Genomic DNA, 24,100 nt, shown 5'->3' with positions numbered 1-24,100 from the left:
ATTAGCTGTCTGGGTTAAATATGTTAATAAGGTTAGAGGATAACTAGTATGACAGGTCTGGTATATTTATTAATAAAGGGTTTGTGTATTGTAATAAATAACCCTTGTTTAGTTAAATAATTAGATTGTGTACCTGTCGGGGATGATTACCATGCCGTTACATAACCCCTACATGGTTTATATGATAGCTGATATTAGTCACCATCAAATCGTCCAGACCTTTTGAACCTAATTTACCAGTCTTTTTATCTGCTAATGCATGTAGTACTATAATATAATTCATTTTAAAAAGACAATAGGCTGAAAATTTCTAATACTTTACAAGGAGTAGGGACACCTGCCAAGCCTTGTGGGTTTTTCTACAGGTCCTCCCACAGCTACTAAAGAAAGGCCTTACGCCCAAGTGAATTGTTGAAATACATTTGTACCATATGTTAGTCCCGTAATCACCTAGTTAGTGTCAAACACACACTCTCTCTCTCTCTCTCTCTCTCTCTCTCTCTCTCTCACTCCTAATTCTTGTTTGAGGAATTCACCTTGTTTGTGTTTTGCATTTGTTTATCAAGCAATGACTAGAGAAACCTAGTTGAAACGTGGATCAGTAATAAGCAGTAATTGTTTTCCATAGAAATATGATCTCTATATTCCATTAAAATAATTTATTTATTAGCCTAATTGGAGCAGAACAGTAGGACTCAGAACAGTAGGACGTTAAACTCCATTTAATTTCATTTCATTTCCTCTTTCATTCATTCGTAGGTTTTTATGGCCACTTCCACATTGGGTCATATCGCAGACAAGCATTTTCTCTACTGAATGTCCCTTTAAACATATTAGTGATGTAACAACTTTTTATACCATCATATCTAAGTGGTGTGAACTGAACCTTAGTGTTCACACTAGTCGTAAAAGTGTCGTATTACTTCATTCAATCTTTGTGTTGCGACCAATTAAAGCTATATTACTAGTTAGAGATCAATGACATTATTAAACAATGTGACATTTACTGTGTTTTTATTCTACAGTAATTTATGGTAATGTGTAGTTAATATTGTTCACTATCTTCATATACCATGTAATACAGGATTCTAATAGATTAATAAACTCATTCATAGAAGTCATTCAGAGATTTTGTTATCTGATGTAATTCCTGATGTTCGACTGGGAGCCACGGTTGCTAAGTGGGTAAGACGCTGGCTCGCTAGCCTGGAGGTCGGGTGTTCGATCCCTGCATTGGCCGAGAAAGTTCATCAGGATTTTCCGACGTGGTTTCCCCTTGTCAGTTGTGCAGGACGAAGGGCCTGACAAGGACAGCTGTCTAGTCCTTCGGATGGGACGAAAAACTGATGTCCTGTGTATACATTGGCGTGCACATAAAAGAGTCCTTAAAATTAGTTGGAATTCGATATAAGATTAGGCCATAGTGCTGCTGCCCGGGCAAAATTTCCCTCATACCACCTGTCTGGCGTATGCCCGTCTTCATTAGTCCAATTGGTGCAGAACAGTAGGACGTTAACCCCATTACATTTCGTTTGATTCCTGATGTTCGACTAGTATTTAAAAGCTATTGATGTGATTCGTGGAATATATTTGTGTGAAAATCTTTTGACAATAAACTATTATAAAAGTACGTGATATGGTTCATGAAATGTTTATTAATGGTTGTTTTTATGACAATCTTTAGACATTATGTGATATGGTCCATGAAACTTATTATTTATGTTTGTGAGTCAATCTTTAGACTATAAACTCTATAATATCTGGTTTTTGGAACTTTACTAATGATCCATGTAACATAATTTAATACTATGGAACACAATTTCCACAAAATCATCGATATTAAAAACGATTTAAAAAAACTTTGATTAGTGTCGCATCAATGATATATTTAACGTATAAATTGTTGGCTTCGTTGATTTCAAAAAAAAAAAAAAAAAAAAAAAAAAAATGAGAAGTGGTGACAAGTTTTTCTCTATTTAGATTAGAGCCTTCAGGTTTCTAGTAACAACATTTATAAATGCCTTTGAACATTTTAAAGAGAGAGAGAGAGAGAGAGAGAGAGAGAGAGAGAGGAATGGGGTTTAACATCCACTCAACACAAATTAGGTCATTTCTGGAATAACACATGGTTCAATTGTATTGCGCATAGGGGTCTTTAGCGGTGGGAGGAAACCAGAGGACCCGGAGAAAACCCACGAGATTGGACAAGCGCCCCTACTCCTTGTCACATACAACCAGGCAATCGGGAACATTTTAAAGTTTCTAGTCGTCAGTTGGGGGCTTTTTAATCCCTTGCAAATTAAGGTATCCTGAAAGTTGAATCACTGCTAGGAATATCCGTCCAAAAATAGTTCAATTCAATTCTGTTTAGTATTTGCATAGAAATGATAAATTGAAAATTTCGCAGCATCTGGAAATCTCTGTTGATGACCTAAATGTGTATATTGTGAAAACAAGCCAGCAAGTGTTGGGTATCTTTTTCATCTAATTGAATCCCTGCGAGGAGATTATCTACCTGCTTAATTAAATGAAAAAAAAAATCAATTTGGATACATTTTAGCGTGTGAAAAATTCAAATGACGATCCACGATTTTAAATCAAAATGTATAGAACGTTAATTTTGATTAATGAGTATAACATTTACAGTTCCCGTTCTTTTGAATATTTTATGTGGCAAGTAAATATCTTCAATTATTAGACGTAGATATTTTGAGATGAGAGGAAGCTTTAACATATCACTGTCCATTAGGTAGGAAATATCACGCTGAATAGCCCGTCTGCTGCCATTATATTCTTTCTTGACAGTACAGTCGCGTAAATGGAAGACGTTTGAGTGACTGGAGGCGTTAATTTGTAGGACTGGTAATCTGGTCATGTCTGGTAGACAGAATTGACCAGTTATTACAAATAAGACGAATGGACTCGCTAGTGTTTAGTTCTGTCCACTTAATTAATTTGTCGTTGATCAGTTACGTTTTCGGTTACACGTTTAATTAATGAGAAAAACATACAAATCAAAAAGACGCGTATAAAATGATCAATTCTGAAAGCGCTTGGAAATGGTTCAGTTACTATTTTACTCACGATGGGAACCTCCAGGAATTTTCAAATCTGATTCTCGTTTGTCAAGAGTAGCATTTTCCAGATTGACATGGAAATTTATCTAGTCATAACGATGGTACACAAACTACCCTTGGATGGTGGAATTCGATGATGGCAGGCAGAAAGGCTGATGTCCCGGCAAAATAAATGGGGTTTAATGTCCCACTGTTCTCCTCCGACTGGCCTATTGAAGACAGGCATACACCGTACAGGGTACTATGAGCAAAGTCTTGCTTGAACAGTGGCACTATGGCTTACTCTTATATCGAATTACAAATGCCACCCACACATTGCATAGAACAAAGATAATCCGCTATAAAGAATATCATCCAGCCTTCATTAACCCAGTCGGTGCAGAAAAGTAGGACGTTAAACCCCATTTTATTTCCCTACATTTGGTCTCCAAATTAATCATTTTTTAATAGATTTTCTTTTTGCATTTGTTTATTGAAATCCCCTGAAAAATTCGGATTTATTCCTTTAAACATGAAATTAATTATAAGCACGGTTTTCTCGGTGTGTGGTAAACTTTATAGAGATTAGTATTCTACACATCTTGTCATATAATCCTGCCAGCCCCCTGTAAAATATCACCAGGTCGGAAACCCTAAAGGATGAAAAATCATAAAATACAATAAGTTATCTTTATTCACATTTTATGAGAAAGTCTGTTCTAGATAATAGAGACCGGTTGATGATGCCCACAATCTACGATAAGATAGTCACGTTCTACCTGCCTTGTAAAATATGTTGTATTATAAATGACTGGTTAATTGAGACTAACTCAAAGATCATCCAGTCTGGAGCAGGTGACGTTAATAGCCCTGAATGTTGGACAGCAGCAGGCTCTCTTCACATCATTTCAAAGCAGTTTTACCTTTACTCTGCCTGATTACCAGAAAACAGCCACTTTTTATGTGGCAGCTTAATAGCCAGGTTGTTCGGCATCAAAGACTTGCAGGAAGCTCCAGGCACTTCCAGCTCAATTGGCATTTTGATACTCTATAGAACATGAAAGTTACGTAGTGGATGTTATCTATGTTTATTGGTTAATGTCTGGAATGGCCGACCTATGTATACAAATATATTGGTCAATAAAACGCCACAGCTGTTCCAAGCAATTTAAAACTTTTACTTATAAGATATAATAATATTGTTGTATACAGATTTTGAAATTTTTGATGAGAAGATGAAACTTGTAACTAAATTTTCATTTCATCACATCTTTGTAAATACTGAAGTAAATTGCAAGCCTGGAAACAAGGCACTGTCACAAACAATGTCAGGCACAAATTCAGGCTTTGTCAGGAACAACACCTCAGGTACCTGTCATTTTGTCTGGCACTGATTTGTCTTTTTTATTAATATTATTAATACATGTCCGGCACTAAGTTGAAAATGTCAGGTATTATTATTTCATTAGTGCCTGACATCTTGTCAGGTACACCTAAATTGTTATTTCCAGGCCTGGAAATTGAATTGTTTTTGAAGTGATATTCCTTTATAAAAGATTCAGCCTAAAAAATCCCTCAAATTATGATCAGCTCCAGGTATTGGCCAAGAAATTCCTTAGCGTTTTCTGGCGTGCTTCCCGCTTGTCAGTGGTGCAGGACAGAGGGCATGGCAAGGGAAAATGTATAGTCATTCAGATGAGACAAAAAAAAGAGGACCTGACTATACATAGGTGTGCACATAAAAGATACCTTGGCAGATGGAATTCAATATAAAAGTAGACAGTAACACCACCGTCCTGGCAAAATTTCAGTCATAGCAAAACAGTAGAACATTAATAAACCCCATTGCATGACATAAAATTGTTAGAATCAACGCGATATATATCCAATCAATATTAGATTTAAAAACTTGATCTTTGTTGAAATAGTAAATTTCTAAAAGGTAGTAATTGTAGAATATGTGCTCATCAAGAAATAAGCTTAAACTGATCTATACATGAGGATATGTTGTATTATCATTACTACCTACAGGAACTGTTTCATGAAGAAAAACATCATTAGTGAAAATTGGTGAAATTTTGCCGGTTAAATTTCTGTTAATTTTGTAAGAGAATAGGTGATTAATGAAATAGTTTACATGACATGTAATAAATGATACAATGTGATGAGTAATGATGTAAGTTATCGTTTAACTTCATCTTTATTAAAACAAGTAAAACATCTTTTATGTCAGGCTTAGACTGTGAGAGTTAATTTAATAATAATAATGATCTATTTATAATGCATTGGACGGCTCTCGACATGAAAATAACAAACAGACAGAAACGGAAATTGGAATGATCCACCTCCACCACAAAAAGATTAGAGAAACTTGCTCTTCTTTCAAATGACAGTTCATTCCTATGGAGCACATTAAATCTGTATTAGAAATTATAATATGGGGATACACTTAATAATAATGATTTTGTCAGTTCGACTGAAAAAGAACATAAAGCCCCATCTTTTTCAGGTAGGGTGGGGGTATGGATGGTCAAATGGTTAGCACGTGCACGTTGTATCATAAGGTCTGTGATTGAATCAACTGGCATAGTGTCGATTCTCCGGTTGTACGTGACAAGGAGTAAGGTCGACTGTCCAACCTCGTGGGTTTTCTCTGGGTCTTCTGGTTTCCTCCTACTGCTAAAGACCATAAGCGCAAGCGAATTATTGAAATAAAATTGAACCATATCTTAATGCCCCTCTCTCTCTCTCTTTCTCTCTCTCTCTAGGGGTGAGACATATTTAAAATCATTAGCTCCAGTTGTAGAGTTTCTCAGTAGGAGAATTTTACACAGAGCTATTATAAATCTTTAGTTTATGATTGTAAGCAACATGCAAATTCATCTAGCCAGATTTTCTGGGAGGTTGTATGAACATAAATATTCATCTGTGCATCATAGATACGAGTCTACAAATATTGTATGCGGCTAATTTAAATTTAAAAGCATCCTAAAATAATATAAGCTCTATGTTTAAATCTGTTTATCTTATTGCAAAAACATTTGAAATAATTCAAATGTGGTTAATTTAAATTCGAAAGCATCCTAAAATAATATAAGCTCTGTTGTCTTCGGTGTGTTTATCTTGTTGGAAGTAATAAATCAAGAGATGTCGTGATCTCAAGTTTTATCTTTCGTTACCTTGCTGTTAAGTTTCTCTGTTATCAAATATCTCGGTAATTATTAAAGATAACACTCAACTTGTTATTCTTGCTATTAATTATGAGTATAACGTCTTCAAACCACGGAATGTTTATTTTCACAAACTCGGAGATGATTCATTTTTGGTTGGCGGTGTACTAAAGTAAAGTTCACATGCAATTGGTTGAATTGTTCTCACCATGTTGTCCTTGTTCATATAACCTCGAGTTTATCGTGAAACATGTGTTTTGTAATAATAACGCAAACAATGGTTTCTGTTTTACTGGTTAAAAGGTCGTTTAGCTAAAATAACAAATCTGTTCCTCATGAAGCCAAGTTGTAACAAGAGTTTGTAGCCATCTTGGCAAACGATCCTCATTGTATTTAAATATTTTAAACGGCAGAAAGCCGGACCGAAATGTCAATCGTGGAAAAAGTTTGAACACATAAAAAATAATCAGAAGTATGGAAATTGTTGTAGTCATTTTGTGAATTTGCAAGTTTTTTTGAGTCGACTTACGGACGTCAAGCTTGAATAATCACCTGTCAATCCTAGGCAAAAGTTTAAAAACACTAAAATAATGACACATATGGAAATTGTTGTTGTAGTCATTTTGTGAATTTGCAAGTTTTTTGAGACGACGTTAAGACGTCAAACTTGAATAATCAGCATATTGAATCCATGATAATGTCAACTTTTCTATTAACTGACAAAAAGAGCACCCAGTTTGTCTCATTTAGTGGCACACAGTTCTTTTTTACTGATTAAGATAACTGGATATTAATAATGAAAAAAGCGGCATCATGCATATTCAATTCATGTTGCCACGCGAAACCAAAATAAGCGTTAGCCAAAGGCATGCATGGGGAATGATTCAATGTTAATTTTGCTAGAATTGTTTTCGTTTTTTTCTGGATGGAATGATTACACGTACTATTTAGTCAAATGAGCATCGAAAAAACATGGAATTAATAAACATCGGAACTAGTCGGGGATGAATAGTTAAAGAACTTGAAAGGCTAACTAAGAGTTTGATCTTGTTTTATTATGGAGTGGAAGGAAATGGTGTTTAAATCTAGTCATCACTCTACTCGTATCATACAGAGACAGGCATACAGAAAATTTTAGAAGGGGTTGGATGGCCGAATGGTTAAAGGCTCAATACCACTCTTGTTGTAACTGAATAATATGTCCCAATCTTTATTCTGGTCAACAAATTGTACTATTATACAATATTCCAATTAATTGATGATACAAATTTCATCTTAACACACCTAATTTAAAAAATTGGAAAAATTCAACTAAATGATTTGAAAAGCCTGACGTAAAGCTTTTCAAATGGGTTGTCTCCAGGTCCTTTCACTGCTAAAGACCCCTACATGCAAGCGAATTATTGAAATAAAATTGAACCATATGTTGGTCCCAAAATTACCTGTTTGCAAATAGGAGAACTTTGCCTTGCCCTTATTCACGAAAACTTAAACTAAGATACAATCGAAATTTTAAGAAATACTGCAATTTGATTGGCTGACCAATATGCAAATTGGATATATGCAAATTGATTTTACTGGTCAGCCAATTGAATTGCAGTATTTCTTAAAATTTCGATTGTATCTTAGTTTAAGTTTTTGTGAATAAGGGCCCCGATTTTTGACAGTTAAAAGTTAAACCCTCTTCAAAATTAAATGAAAAAAAAAAACCCAAAAAACCCTTAATCCTCATAAAAAAAATAACATTTTATAAGAATTGATTTTTGACAGTTCAAAGTTAGACCCTCTTCAAACAAAATGAAAATGAAAATATTATCTTCCTAAATAGTAACAATTTATAAGAATTAGTTTTGGGCTGTTCAAAGTTAGACTCTCTTCAAACGAAATAAAAATGAAAATATAATCCTCCCAAATAATAACAATTAATAAGAATTAGTTTTGGACTGTTAAAATTTTAACCCTTTTATGTAAAAATTACATAAAAATGAAAAAATAATCCCCTACCCCCACCAATTAATAAGAATTTATTTTTGACTGTTGACAACAACAAATAATAACAATTTATACAAATTATTATTTGACTGTTACAAGGTATTTTACAGGTAAACCTACTTCAGGTGTTGTCAACAGATAAAATATACCTAGTTTATTTACAACTTGACTTATAATTAAATCACATTACATAATAAAACTAGTGTCAGATTAGGCGTAGGTATGGATATAGGTACATTAATTGTTTTATATACAACTGACACCTGACAATTGTTGACGTATTGTAGGTGGGACATACAATAAGTGGGTTTGTCTATACTAATTACTATCATATAATCCAGGTAATGACTACTTGACATTGAGAGATATGTCTGATGTATTAAGTGACATTGACAGTCGTGTTATCTATATGAGTCTATATACTAATTCATTTAATGGTTTCATTGTCAGCGCTCAGAAGAAATAAATTGTTTTTTATACATAAAGGTCCACATATTAAATCCTCTTATTTTTCTATAAATACAATTCAGAATGGAACTATTGATAAAAACTCTGGCGGTTGGATGGCCGAATGGTTTGCACGTGCGCGCTGTATCATAAAATCTGTCATTGAGTCAACTGGTGTGGTTTCAAATCCCTGGTTGTACGTGACAAGGAGTAGGGTCCTCCGGTTTCCTCCCACTGCTAAAGATCCTTATGCGCAAGCGAATTATTGAAATAAAATTGAACCATATGTTAGTCCCGAAATGACCTAGTTTGTGTTGAGTGGACGTTAAACCTCTCTCTCTCTCTCTTTATACATTGTTTATATGATTTGTTATAATAAAAAGATAATATTTTGTTATTCGGAATGGGCGAACAAACGAACGCGTAAATCATAAGATCCGTCATTGAGTCATGTGAAATGGTTTTGATTCCCAGCTTGTAGATGACAAGGAGAAGGGGCTTGTCTGTCCAACCAGGTCCTTCAGTTTCTCTGCCTTGCTCACAAGCAAATTATTCAAATAGAATTGAACCGTATGTTAGTCCCAACATGACCTAGCTTTTTTCGAGTGGATGTTAAACCCCATTTCTCTCTGTCCCTATTATATATACTGTTAGATCTGTATTCTAGTAATTATGTTGTCTTGTGGAATTGTTAATGATGCCTACGATTGCAAGCCTGGAAATAAGGCACCTGTCACAGACATTAACAGACATTATCAGGAATAAAGTCAGACACCACCTCTCTGATACCTATCATTATGTTTGGTACAGAATTGTATTTTATCAGTATTTTTATTGATTTCCGAATGTCAGGTATTAGTTAATTAGTATTTGACTTGTCAGGTAAAATCATTAATTCCACACTTGTCTACTAAGACTATATATATATATTTTCTTTTTAAGAATGAAATGAATGGACATTTCTTTCTTCTTTTTTTTTCACTAAAATATTAGAAAACAGTTGAAGTTGTCCTATATTATTGAGACATACTTTGACAATTTTATTGAAGTTGATGTATATTAATTGGTGTATATTAAAATAATTGATGTATATTTATTGGTGTATATTAATTGATGTATATTTATTGATTTTTCCTTCTGTTTCAGGTAAGTATTCTTCATAAATTAAAAAAAAGAATTGGTAGATCTGTCAAATCCGTAAGTAAAAAAAGTTTTAAATAGCCATGAGACAACCCTACTGTTTACTATGTACAAGCTTGGGATCAAAACCTTCAATCTTGACACCCTTATTTTCTAAAAAGTACATGTTAGACCACTCCCCTCCTTCAAATATTACAATAAAAGTACATGTCCCTTTAGGATGTCTAAAAATTAAGGAATTCATCTGTCAAGAGGCTGGAAATTTTTCCTATAATGATTAATTATCCAGTCTCACACATGTGCCAGGGGCTGGATTATAATCCTATGTCTACATACTATTATTACATGAAAAAGTTGGTTGTTTAATTTTTATTTTAACCAAAAAAAAAACATCAAAGATTAACGACGTCGATCAATAGAAAGGGATTAACCTTCGGCTGAAAACCAGGGTTTAATGTCTGATTCCATTCAGGATGATATCACAGATTAACTTGTGACATTGACTGGAATTCAAACATGATCATGTCACAAACCGTTGTATATCAATATATAGGTGCTAGGATATTGTGTGGAGATTAACTTCTTGTAATCTAAATCCTCCGCTGTCGCACCTGATCCCAGGTGATTAATCTATTTGATCACCTGAGATGGATAAGGTAGTAACCCTAATTAATTAAGGTGTCTTGTCAAAGTTCTTCTCCGGGAAGGTAAAGATGTTTAATCAGTTAGAATCAAAATAAGATGTGATCATTACATTTCATACAATTATATCTATAAAAATAAAATGGCAAGAATATTTCTTCTAATGTTTATCCCTTTTAGACTTGATAATCATTGGTAATTCCTTTTAGACTTGATCATCAGGATTAGTCCCTGTAAGACTTCCTCATTCAGGTTAATCCATTGATGCTACCCTATTTCTTTTCAATCCACAAACTTCTCTTCAGGGCCATCGAAACAAAATTCATATGTGTGTGGAGGTTGGGGCTGACATTGTCCTTAGATAAAATTGAGAGAGAGAGAGAGAGAGAGAGAGAGAAATTATTACTGGGACTTCTAACATCCTCTCTTTCTCTCCAACTCTCTGCCCAAGCAGTTTCTGTTTATGTAAGCCAGAAACAACCTGTCTATCTAAGTAGTGGCATGTATTGTGTTAGAAACGAGGCGTGCTTTCCCTTTCTAGAACATCTGGTACCACTTCTCATTCTTTTACATCTCACATTGCTAACTCAATTCTGTCTTCTAGTCCAAAGAAAAATCTATAATCTAAACATGATCCTGTGCTAGTGATAAGACGCTGTTTGACAATCTATATAGGTTTTATCTTAATCTTGTGTTGAGGGATTAATCTGTTTGATCACCTGACAGGATTAAAGTCTACCTCTTACCTGGATTATCTGTTCATACCTGTATTTATTGTCTACAGGTGAGAGACTAATTAATTGGTCTACATGTACTTCTACAACTTTCAGATGGACTGGGTAAAATACCTCTTCCCTCCATCCCGTCCCATTCCGTCCTGTCCCAATATTGATGCCCCGGACCTTGGCGAATGCCCCCCCCCCACCAATTAAAGACTAAAACTAATCAGGGATGACTTGCCCATTAATAAATTTCTATTCAGTTTTACCATATATAATAGGGATGATTATAGTATTCCTCAAATTTTATTCTCAAAGTCTTAAGGAAGTTTAAGGAACTATTGAGTTTTATATCGTAACATAGGGAACCATTAGAACTTTCCCTAACTTTTGTAATCAAGCGAATTTTAAGCAATATACAACTTATATTTGTCCCCTTAATACAAACGTAATAGACCAAGAGCCAGTGACGAAAAAACTGCCTCATTAGTAATAGAAGGTTTGACCATATTAATTGGCAGGTATTGATAGGGCAAATTCGAAACACCTAGTCTTACGAGGTTTCAGTGAGGCATTGACTGGGAGGGGCAGATAAAAAGGACCAAAAAGGGCTAAAATTTGCCTCATAAGTAATAGGATCAGAATTATTTCTAAAGTCTTTGACAATATTCACTCTGGCCCCTTAGATTCTATCTTAACCGTTCTGCCATCTTTAATTAACATGTCTTAAGGTAATTGTGTTATTCAATATTTAATTCTAATAGTGTTGTTATGTTTATAGAGAAGATATCAATGTTTACCTGGTTGCCATGTCAACATCATTAAAACTGAATGAACATGGCCGACCACATTTCTGCTGTTTTCTTTACAAACAGACAAAGATGACTGAATTTTGTTAGAGTTGCAGAAATTATTATTAGTCAGCATTTAATTTAATTAGGAATATTACTTCTGAATTCTAACCTAACAATACCTTCAGGCTGCTATTTGCAGGAATGAACGAATAAAGGTAGTTAAATGTCTAGTTCCATCTTAGTTTCTGGCATTCTATCATGGCCTACCAGAGAGAGAGAGAGAGAGAGAGAGAGGGGGAGGGGTAACATCCACTTGACACAAACCAGGTCATTTTGGGACTAACATATGGTTCAATTTTATTTCAATAATTCGCTTCCGCATAGGGGTCTTTAGCAGTGGGAGGAAACTGCAGGACCCAGAGAAAACCCATGAGGTTGGACAGGCAACCCTACTCCTTGTCACATACAACCGGGGAATCAAAACCACGCCAATTGACTCAATGACAGACCTTATGATACAGTGTGCATGTGCTAACCATTCAGCCATTCCCCACCCCAAAGAGAGGGAGTGAGAGTTTAACGTCCACTCGACAGATCTTTCTTTAGGCCGGAAATTATTAATTAGACATTAATTAATTATCCAAATCTTGATGCCATCGCTAGCCTGCGAAATTTTACAAATTGGAATACATTTTTTGAAAAATAATAAAATTGATAAATGGATGATCAGCATATTCTATTTATGTTATCTATTTTTTAACTATTAGAACAAGAACAGTCAACTTTTTATCTAATATTACATGATGGCCCTTTAAATAGGCAATAAATGCAGTTAAATTTATAGTGTTAGAATAATGCTAAGAATTATTATATACCCTAGAAAAAAATATTAAGCTACTGAAGTATTTTTTTTTTTAAACAATATTTTTATTCATTAAATCTGAATTGGGTTGGGGAACAGGCTATGCCTATGTGTAACCCCTCTCTCTGATTTAGATACATGTACACATTATAAATATATACATACATACATACATACATACATAATTACATAAATATGATACATCATGGATAATATAGAGACTTATATGAATGTACAGTGTTCAGGGCTTTAGATAACTTAAGAGTTGTTTTATGGAGATTAGCTAAGAATCAGTATATACCCTGAATAAAAAATATTAACTTAGCTACTGAAGTATTTATTGTGTGAACTCCTCAGACTCTGAAATAAATATTTATTGAACCTAAAATGTTATATAGCATGCACCATTAATTTTAGTTAATTTAATTAAGACTTATTGCTAATGAATGACGGCACTGTTCTTACTAATGGTGGAATGAAGATAAGGTTAATCAATTAACCATTCACTTTGTCTGTATCATGAATTACAATAACATGTTGTTGTAACCTGTGGAAAGGTCAGCATCGACAGCCTCTTGACACAAAATAAAGCCATTCTTTTCAGACAGTCTGATATCAATGGACATGCTAATGACCCTGACCAATTGGTGCTGTGGTATCAACAAGGGTCAGTCTGATTGGACATAACGTGGAAGTAGATAAGGGAACAAATGAATTACCATTAACTTGTTGCCCAGGTCTGATGGAAGCCTTCAGATCTGCTAAGATTTATTTTTGACATTTTAATTAAGATCAGATTTTCTCACATTAATCACCATGTTATCTTCATCTATTTTATTAAACTCCTCTCTCTCTCTCTCTCTCTCTCTCTCTTTCTCGCTCGCTCTCTCATCCCATTTTCCGATCTGGTTTAGGCTTGTCGGTGGTGTAGGAAGGAGGTCCCGTGTATACATTGGCATACACGTAAAAGATCCCTTGGAAATTGGAATTCGTTATAAGGCTGTAGCGCCAATGTCTGGGTATGGTCATCTTCATTACTCCATCAGAGCAGAACAGTAGGACGTTTAACCTCATTTCATTTCATTTTCTATTCCAGTCAAGGTATTTCCTATCAAAATCTCAAAATGACCAAAGTATATAAATCAATGATTACAGAGTGAAATGCCTCGCATGGCAAAAATAATCCTACATAGAAATACATAAATTGATGACTTATACGAATTCCTAATCTAAAAATATTGAGGTATTTTGAAGGTTAATTACATGTTCTGTTCAGTTTGTTAATTATTCAAGAAGTTTGCTGTGCATTATTACAATAATTATCACCTTGTAGATAGATGAATAATCTACGACGCCATGATGTAGTTATTGAAGGAATAAAACCATTTATATGGTCAGCGGTACCAACAGAAAAAAATAGAGTTTAAATCCCTGATGAATAATCTATGATATAGTTATTGAAGGAATAAAACCATTTATATGGTCAGAGGTACCAACAGAAAAAAAAATAGAGTTTAAATCCATGTAGAATAATCTTCAAGTCGACTTCTATCAAATACATGCTCTGTTTACTGGTGTCCCAGGAGTCGCCAGTCAATGAGTTTACCAAGCTGTTGAATGAATGGTTGAATGAGAGTCATCAGACGGAGGAGGATATCGGTGATCGTGACTAATTAAAATAGATAAAATATAAGAGACGAGTATTTAATGATCGTGAATATAATTAACAAACATACGGCCCGACCATCAGTAAATTCTGGGGAGGATAGGTTGGAGAGAAAAAGAGAGAAATGGGGTGTAACGTCCACTCGACACAAACTAGGTAATTTCGGGACTAACACAAGGTTCAATTTTATTTCAATAATTCGCTTGCGTGTAGGGGTCTTTAGCAGAGGGAGGACCCGGAGAAAACCCACGAGGTTGGACAGGCGACCCTACTCCTTGTCACATACAACCGGGGAATCAAAACCAGGCCAGTTGACTCAATGGCAGACCTTTTGATATTGCGTGCACATGCTAACCATTCAGCCATTTACCCCCATCCCACCTCCGAGTAGGTTGGAAAAAAAATTTCTAAAATTTTCATAGATAGTGCAGGCCAACCTAAAAACCAAACACATAATGAACAGGTCATAACTCAAATAACTTTATTTCTTCTCTCAGATTAAAAAAAACAAAATGTACACCGAAAAGGAGGAGAGTGGCTCATAAATTTTAACAATTTCTTATCACACTTTAGAAACTTTATGATTCAAGGCTGTTAACTTAAAACTTAACCCAAATTTTATTTCTTGGAGGGGGAAACGTATAGATAAACATTTATTTTATTTAAGTCATAAACTCCTATCAGGAACACACCCGCCCTGAACATATAATTTATTATTCAATTAAAACCTATACACTTATCTTGTATCCGAAGCATTTCAAATTTTTTCTAAAAATCTGTTTAATTTCTAGATTAAACTTATGAAATCAGACTTGAAAAACAGGGTACTTAAAAAAAAATTATCAGAGCCATAAAACCGCAAGTAAAAATGTACAAAATGTCTTTCAATTTGAATTAAAAAATCCTTCAAATTTTTCAAGATTGATGGAACTGCACTTCCTTACCTCTTTAAGCAAAACATTTTTGGGGGATATATATTAATGATGGATTCCTGTTGAAAACGTAAACTTGTTCTTCACAGCATGGGGGGGACCATAAATCACACAGATTAAAAGGAACTCCAAGACTAATACATGCCCAGAACAAACTCTGAAAATTCCCTAAATAAACAGAAACCCTGCCGAGATCTTCAACACCAAGTTCTGTGGTCAACAGTCACCAGGAAACTAAAAACCCATTAAAAACATTTTAAAAACAATCTCTGCTTGAAAGGAAAGTGTTGTGATTCCTGGCACTGGTTCATTATTTTGTGTCCAACAAGTTAATGAAAATACTGTTACCGCTGTGAGGTAAACAAACCTGCATCATAATCAAGATTCATGAGATATTTCCGTGAAGTAAATTCATACCAAACTCTTAAACTTCATAACCAACTGTCAAATAAGATTTATTCTATCATTTATTGTGGATGTTTCTTTCAACTTGTTTATTATTATAAAAAAATTTGTCTATTAGACAAGATTCATTTCCGATGCCCTATAATATAGAAACAAAATGGTGGGAGAGTCTATATTTAGGTCAATTGGGTAGGTTAGAAATTTAGATGCGGCATAGAATTCCCCCCTCCCCCCTCACGATCTTCTCCTACACAGTCTAATCTCCCCCTAACCAGTTTGTTTTGTCCTCCTCCCCCCAAACAGTCCTGAAATTAGACAAATTGAATATGCTTAAAGATGCCTAATGTAAAAGAGACAGACAGACAGACAAAGACAGACAGAGAATGAGAGAGAGAGAGAGAGAGAGAGAGAGAGAGAAATGGGGTTTAACGTCCAGTCAATACAAGCTAGGTCATTACGGGACTAACACATGGTTCAATTTTATTTCAATAATTCGCTTGCGCGTAGGGGTCTTTAGCAGTGGGAGGAAACCGGAGGACCTGGAGAAAACCCACGAGGTTGGAGAATTACATAAAGAGCTAGCTGTTCTTACTATAATAGTTTATAAATAGATAATGAAAATTGAATATATTCAAGTAAAGTTACCAGTGTTGGAAGATGTAACGTAGATCATTTATTGACATAGTGAAGGTACTGGACATGTGAGACTAAAGTCTCAATTATCCATTTTATCGTTACATTTTTAAATCTCGTGGGCGTTCTAATCCATTTAAATCTCGGCCATCCGATGATCTAGAGAGTTGATTATAGGCTTGTCATGTGAATAAATTTGTAAATCTCGCAGGCGTTTTAATCCATTTCAAACCTCTGCCATCCGATGGTCTAGAGAGTTGAATATATGCTTATTGTTAATAAATGTCTGAATAATAATCTATATAACATTTAAAGTCAACATAAAGACTTGTAATAGGCCGATTTATCTTTTACAATATCTAAGAATATTTCATCCTAACGAACAAATAAAATTCATCTCTAAGAATATTTCATCCTAACGAACAAAGAAAAACACAGAAGTTTCATCTTTAAAGAAAATCAAACAATCTCTCTTCTTTACAATATTTGTTTATTCTTTGTCTCTGTGATTAGGTTCTTCTGTTTTTGGCCAACTCCGGAACTTCAGAAAAAAAAATGCATTTGAATTACAGTTCTTGAAAAACTCCTTAACAACATTATTATAAATAGTTTAGTTCAATGTTCAATCGATGTTTTCTTCCGACATTCAGCCATTCTTGTATTACACAGAATCAAAATCGGGGAATATTCAAGAGTCTTCAATATAGTAATGAATCACTTTTAATGATGTAAAAATGACAGTTTTTTTTCCATTCCATACAAATGTTGTTCGCTCAAATTGAATATGATCTCTGACAAAACGTCACGCATAATTGAAACGTAAAAAATCGTGGAATGTTAAAACTACAATATGGTGTCGGAAATACAGGAAGTGCACATTAGCTGTGGCTGGTCTATAATGAACTGATATGCAAAGCTAGTTGGGGGTTTTTGTCGTACGCGGGAGAAGTTAGACAGAGCAATGCTATTGATCAGAATTAGCTCTCTGTAGGTTTTGATCTTTCAAACTGCTATATTACGCATCTTAATATCTTATAGAAAGTGCAGGAGAACTACACCACACACAAAATGAAATAAAATGTGGTTTAACGTCCTACTGTTCTGCACCGACTGGGCTAATGAAGACCGGCATGGGTCATGCAGTGTGCTATGGTGGAAATTTTGCCCGGACAGCGGTGCTACATCCTACTCTTATTTCGAATTCCAACTGCTAAGGGATCTATTACGTGCACGCCAAAGTATACACAGGACCTCGTTTTTTTGTCCCATCTGAATGACTAGACAGCTGTCCTTGTCAGGCCTTCTGTACTGCACCACTGACAAGGGGAAACCACACCGGCAAATCCTGATGAACTTTCTCGGCCAACACCAACATCAAATCTGTGACCTTCAGGCTAGGGATTCAGCGTCTTACTCACTTAGCCACCGTGGCTTCCTGGCCGGAATAGAATAACAATAATGAGGACACAGGCACCCCCCACTGACAAACACGTCTGATATTTATCCTTGCCTGTCCCGTTGATCATATTTCAAATAAGGGGGGTTGGATGGCCGAATGGTTAGCATGTGTGCGCTGTATCATAAGGCCTGTCATTGAGTCAACTGGCATGGTTTCGAATCCGCGGTTGTACGTGACAAGGAGTAGGGTCGCCTGTCCATCCTCGTGGGTTTTCTCCTGGTCCTCCGGTTTCCTCCCACTGCTAAAGACCCCTACGCACAAGCGAATTATTGAATAAATTAAACCATATGTTAGTCCCGAAATGACCTAGTTTGTGTCTAGTGGACGTTAAACCCCATCTCTCTCTCTCTCTCTCTCTCTCTCTTTCATATTTCAAATAACAATTCAGAAATAGACATGAGAGCAGAATGATTTATTCTTTGTGAATATGGGTATAATAAAAAGGGGGTGATTGTTTCGTATAGATCAAACTATTACCAATATACAGGATGTATTTTATGGAAGCTGCATAAATTGTGGGCTTTAAGTGTAATTAAATGTCTGCTGTTTGTATTTTTATGTTATTTTTCATAAATCTCGGATCGGATTTCATGAATAAATAACATAATATAGGTTATAAAAATAACCAAGGACATGAGATGAATTTTTTCCCCGATACTCTGTGGTTTCCGTGAGATGAAATTATTGATCAATTTCATTGGTTACATCTAGTACATCATATTTACGTAAAACTTAACCACATTCGTCAAATATTAAGAATCAGTAGTTTTATTCCACTGCTCAGGTGAAATTCTATATATTATGACAAGTTTTATGGTGACAGGCCCCTTATTCCTTTTATAAAACGATCTGGATAACCATTAATGCTAGGTTTCAACTGTGGTGCGATACTTTACGACAGGATTGTCCCTATTGAATCCACGATCTGGTACTTGCAGATACGTTTCGATGCAATCAACACGATTGCTACGACTGACCTCAGTATATGACAAGACCTGATAGGATCACCACGATTAAAACCACGAATTCAATGGTAGCACGAATCGTGATAGTGAAAGGCTAGCATTAATAAATTAGACAGAAATTTACATCAGATGATAATAAGTAGATAAATTTGATAATAATGATGTATCTATCATCTCATAAAAAACATCTAGTTGGGAGACTTGGGCGCTGAGATCATAAGATTCATCCCAGTGTTTGATCCCTGCATTGACTGAGAAAGTTCATCAGAATTTTCCGACATGGTTTCCCCTTCTCAGTGGTGTAGAATGGAGGGCCTGACAAGGACAGCTGTCTAGTTATTCAGATGGGATGAAAAACTGAGGTCCTGTGTATACCTTGGCAGTTGGAAATCGATATAAGAGTAGGCCATAGTGTCGCTGCCCGGGCAAAATTTCCCTCATAGCACGTCTTCATTAGCCCAGTGGGAGCAGACCAGTAGGATGTTAAACCCCATTTCATTTCATTTGATCCCAGTGTTGACCAAGAAAACAGCTTGCTTTCCCTTTGTCAGTGGAGCGGGACAGGGAATTCCTGGCGAGGAAATGTAAGATTGTAAACCCCCTTTCATTTCATTTCATTTATTTCGGCGGCATCCTGGTATGAACATATTGTATCCTCATGGTCTATTTGGTATAACTGAACAGTTAAAGTGAATTACATGATTCGTTATTATAACTTACGTAATTAATCTGACACCACATATTTCATGCTTATCTTACTTCATCTCAATTAACCAGACCATTTAATGAGCCATGTCTAATTGATTAGTATATTAGAGGTCTGGTTGTACATGACTAAAGGAACCAAGTTAACATCACAGAAGGTGATGGAGCAGAATGGATGAATTATCAAATCCAAGAAGCAGTAATATCATGTGGTTTTCTCTTTTACCTCCGGCAGACAGTCGCTCCAGATGGCTTGAATTTTGACAACCTCAAACATTTGTCGTGTTTTGCAGCATGTTTCAATTGAAATCTCTGGACATCCATTAGTGGGAAGGCCATGTGGTAGGCCTATAATACAAGAGGAATCATCTTCTCCTGTGAAATCTCTGGTTGTCCATTAGACGCAGGGGCCATGTGGTTGATATAATACAAGTAGAATCACCTGGTTCAGGCTTGTTGTACAGAGCCGTCCGATATGATGTACAGTTGGTCTGTTTTTAATTCCTTTCTCAATAAAGTGGCCATGTTCATGTCAGATACCTGGAATAATGGCGCCTTGTAGTAGCGTAATTATTTCACTCTTCGCTCTCTTGAGGCGTTATTAATACTGAGAAGCTCTAGAGATCCTTCATCAAAGCTGTGTAGATTAGGTGGAAATGTGGCCAGATTCTCTCTCCTTGCCGCCGATATACACTTAATTTTGAAAATAAAAGTAGATTATGTTATGTCAGTGTCAAAATGAGAGAATTATTGACGTTTTACGTAGAAAATTATCCCCATGTTAGTCGCAAAATGAAGGAATAATGGAAATATTAGGTAGAAAATGACCCCCCATGCTAGTCTCAAAATGAAGAAATAATTGAAGTATTACGTATAAAATGATCCCTCATGTTAGTCTCAAAATGAAGAAATAATTGAAGTTTTACGTAGAAAATTAACCCCATGTTAGTCGCAAAATGAAGGAATAATAGAAATATTAGGTAGAAAATGACCCCCCATGCTAGTCTCAAAATGAAGAAATAATAGAAATATTACGTAGAAAATTACCCCCATGTTTGTCCTAAAATCAAAGAACAATTGAATTATTACGTAGAAAATTACCACATGTTAGTCTCAAAATGAAGGAATAATGGAAATGTTTCTAGACAATGACCACATGTTAGTCTCAAAATGAAGGAATAATTGAAGTGTTTTTAGACAATGACCATATGTTAGTCTCAAAATGAAGGAATAATTGAAGTGTTTCTTCTAGAAAATTACCTCCATGCTAGTCTCAAAATGAAGGAATAGAAGATTAACAAATGAAGGAATAATTGAAGTGTTTTTAGAAAATTACCTCCATGCTAGTCTCAAAATGAAGGAATAGAAGATTAACAAATGAAGGAATAATTGAAGTGTTTTTAGAAAATTACCTCCATGCTAGTCTCAAAATGAAGGAATAGAAGATTAACAAATGCTATACTCAAAATGAAGAAATTATCGAAGTGTTTTTTAGAAGAAGTAAAAAATAGGCTGACTTTCAAATTGTTCAATCCACCTTCAAGCCAATATACAAAAATTCCAAATACGATGTATTAATCTAAAGATAATTATCTCTGACCTAAACGGAACAGAGGATAAAATTTTATTTTTCTCTGAATATCAGACTGACTTTCAGAAGTTGACAAAGATTTGTCGTTCACTCGTTCCTCTTTAATCCATTAAGTCCTTCAACATGGTGAATCGTCAGAACTTCACAAAAATCATTGATAATGCGATTTTGTCTGATTCAATATCTTAGAATTCTACGAGATATGAATCACAAGATTTCTGGGCCGAATTTTTTGCCTTCAAGGTAAATATTCCGATAGTTGGTTTGTCAAATAGAATTATTATGTACAGTCTCGCGTAGAGTCGGATTTACTGAAGCTAAATATGATTTGTGAAAGACGTGGCTTTATTTCATATTTTATTCAAGAAAAGAATTTGTCAATTAAATGTCCCTGAATTGGATTTTTTAAGACATGTTAAAATCTCTCCCTAATAAATTTAAAATGAGGATTTTAAAAAGAAAAACTTCAAAGCATTTATTATAAAATGGTTTTGACAAATTGCTAAAAAGATTGTCATTTATTCGAGGATAAATCTTTATGTAAAAAAAATGGTTTATAAGAAAAAGCTCAGTTTTATGTTTGAGAGATTTGTCATTTAATATTCTAGGTTAAAGCTTATATAACAATCTCTTCAAATTGAGAGAGAGAGAGAGAGAGAGAGAGAGAGAGAGAGAGAGACACACACACACACAGAGAGTGATGAAGATGCCCTTTGTCAGTGGTGCAGTACAGAGGACCTGACAAGGACAGCTGTCTAGTTTTTCAGATGGGACAAAAAACCGAGGTTCTGTGTACACATTGGCGTGCATGTAAAAGATCCCTTGACAGTTGGAATTCGATATAAGAGTAGGCCATAGTCCCGCTGTCCAGGCAAAATTTCCCTAATAGCACACTGTATTGCGTATGCCCGTCTTCATTAGCCCAGTTCGGAGCAGAACAGTAGGATGTTGAACCCCATTTCATTTCATTTCTGATGAAGATGGGATAAAAGTTAAACTACTCGTGGAGAACTTGTACTTGGTTTTAAAGGAAGGACGTGTTTACTGTTGTCGTGGATGACCTTCGTGTCCACGTCTGTCCAGACAATCTGACATGTATTACCATGAATCTGGAGGACATCAAACAAATTAAACGACCAGCCATTACACTCAATGATCTGAATGTGAACTTCCTGTACAACTGACCAATATTCTCATTATACCTTTCTTCTGACTTATTTTACACAGATTTCATTCTCGATTTTATTTTTGTGAGGTTCTGTACGGGTTCATTTCATCCCTAGACTCAAAATGGCCCATGTAAAGTGGAAAGATTATTTCTGGATAGATTATAAAAAAAAAATGAGAGATTTTAATTAATTATTTTTACTGCAAGATTTTAAAAAGTATATTTTTTTCCTGATAGACAGTTGATCATGTGTACAAAGTGACACTGGTTGTGAATATAAGAGTTGGAAGATATGCTGCCACCCGGGCAGAATTCCTCTCTAGAGAAAATTTGAGAAAAAAAGTCCAAAATGTTTATTGTTTTGTGTTAAAAAGAATATAAACTACTTTTTGTTTCCAGAGTGATTCAAAAATCTTCTGTTTGTTATGCAAGTCTGAGAGCTTTTTATTTTCCTATTTGATTCTTTTAATGCTTTTTCATTCCTTCTTCTTTTATCCCATCTGGTTTTCATTTCTTCTTCTTTCAATCTACAAAAGAAACCAGCTCCCATCAAAGCTGGATCATTTTACAAAACTGTAACTCGCTTCCAAAAACACCCAACAAACTATAAAAATCTTTAAGATATATGTGGAAATATCGACCTTGCGTTCTGTGTTCTCGTTCTAGACTTGTTGCCTGTCTCCGCAAAACAATCTTACTTAAAGTCAAAACTCTCTAAGATGTGTAAAGACATCCACTCGGCATTCGAGTGAAAATAGATCCTAATATTTTCTTTAACAGCAGTCCGTCTCCAGTACAGGTTGCGTATATACCTGTATAGGTCGCTATTAGATAACAAACCTTAGATTGTGCTATTCAGTTCTACGTAGCAAAGCCCAACGCAAATCACATCGGGCATTAGTAAGCAAAATTGACAATATTTTTCATCAAAACAACGATTGACTATTGTTATTTATAACATTTCTGCCACATCCAACTACAATTAAGCATATAATCCTACCTGAAACGGGTACAAATCCTAGGTTTTAGAGTCGGGGCTTTAAGCTGTTACTAGGAACGCCATTTTTAAAGGGGAGATTATGGCCTCTGTAAGTTTAATTAGTCATAATAGTATCAAATTATCTTATTTTTAAGATGGTACATGAATTAATAAAGAAATTGAGTTTGCCACTTGCAACTAAAGGCACCAAATCGTAGCTAAATACAAGCACATCAGTATATCTCAATGTTTTTAGCTACATTCTCGTAGCTAGGTCGATGTGTGATCAGTTACCAATATCATGGTAACTCACGGTAACAGTTTTGATGGCGAATATCCTTAAGGAGCTTACTAATCAAATAAATATTCAATACGTATTGTATTTGACACTGACATGTTCGCGTAATTCCCCTTGGAAGACACAGTCATCATTTAAACGGAAAAAAACACCAATCCCAAGTCGTGCTGGTTTTTCAGCATATTGCATCAAAAAAATAGAAAATGATTAATTCAATATTAAAGTTTGCATCAAGTATTTGCAAAAAGATGCTGCATATCAAATAACAGCTTCGATTAACTGAGAGATCACGTCAAAAATGCAACAGTGAGATAATTGCATTGAAGTATGCAATTATCTTGCCGAATCTTCAGCTGGATGGATTATATTCTTTTGAAACATTTTCCTAATTGAAGCAAATACAAAAATGAAAAGAGATTGTCAGCTATCCTGTGTTCTAAGAAGATAGTATCTGGTGTTCTAAGAAGATGGTATTAG

At 35.0% G+C, this 24,100-nt stretch overlaps 1 protein-coding gene across 1 annotated transcript in view; it reads left to right on the top strand.

Annotated features, from left to right (window-relative positions):
- The window catches only part of LOC126824951 (ephrin-B2), a 303,899-nt gene that overhangs the window by 172,256 nt on the left and 107,543 nt on the right, over positions 1 to 24,100 (top strand). The window lies entirely within an intron of this gene.

Source organism: Patella vulgata, chromosome 6 (assembly GCF_932274485.2).
Source record: "Patella vulgata chromosome 6, xgPatVulg1.2, whole genome shotgun sequence".
NCBI classification, from domain to species: Eukaryota; Metazoa; Mollusca; class Gastropoda; family Patellidae; genus Patella; species Patella vulgata.
Note: the sequence above shows the minus strand (reverse complement) of the source record. Positions and strands in the feature narration are given on the sequence as shown.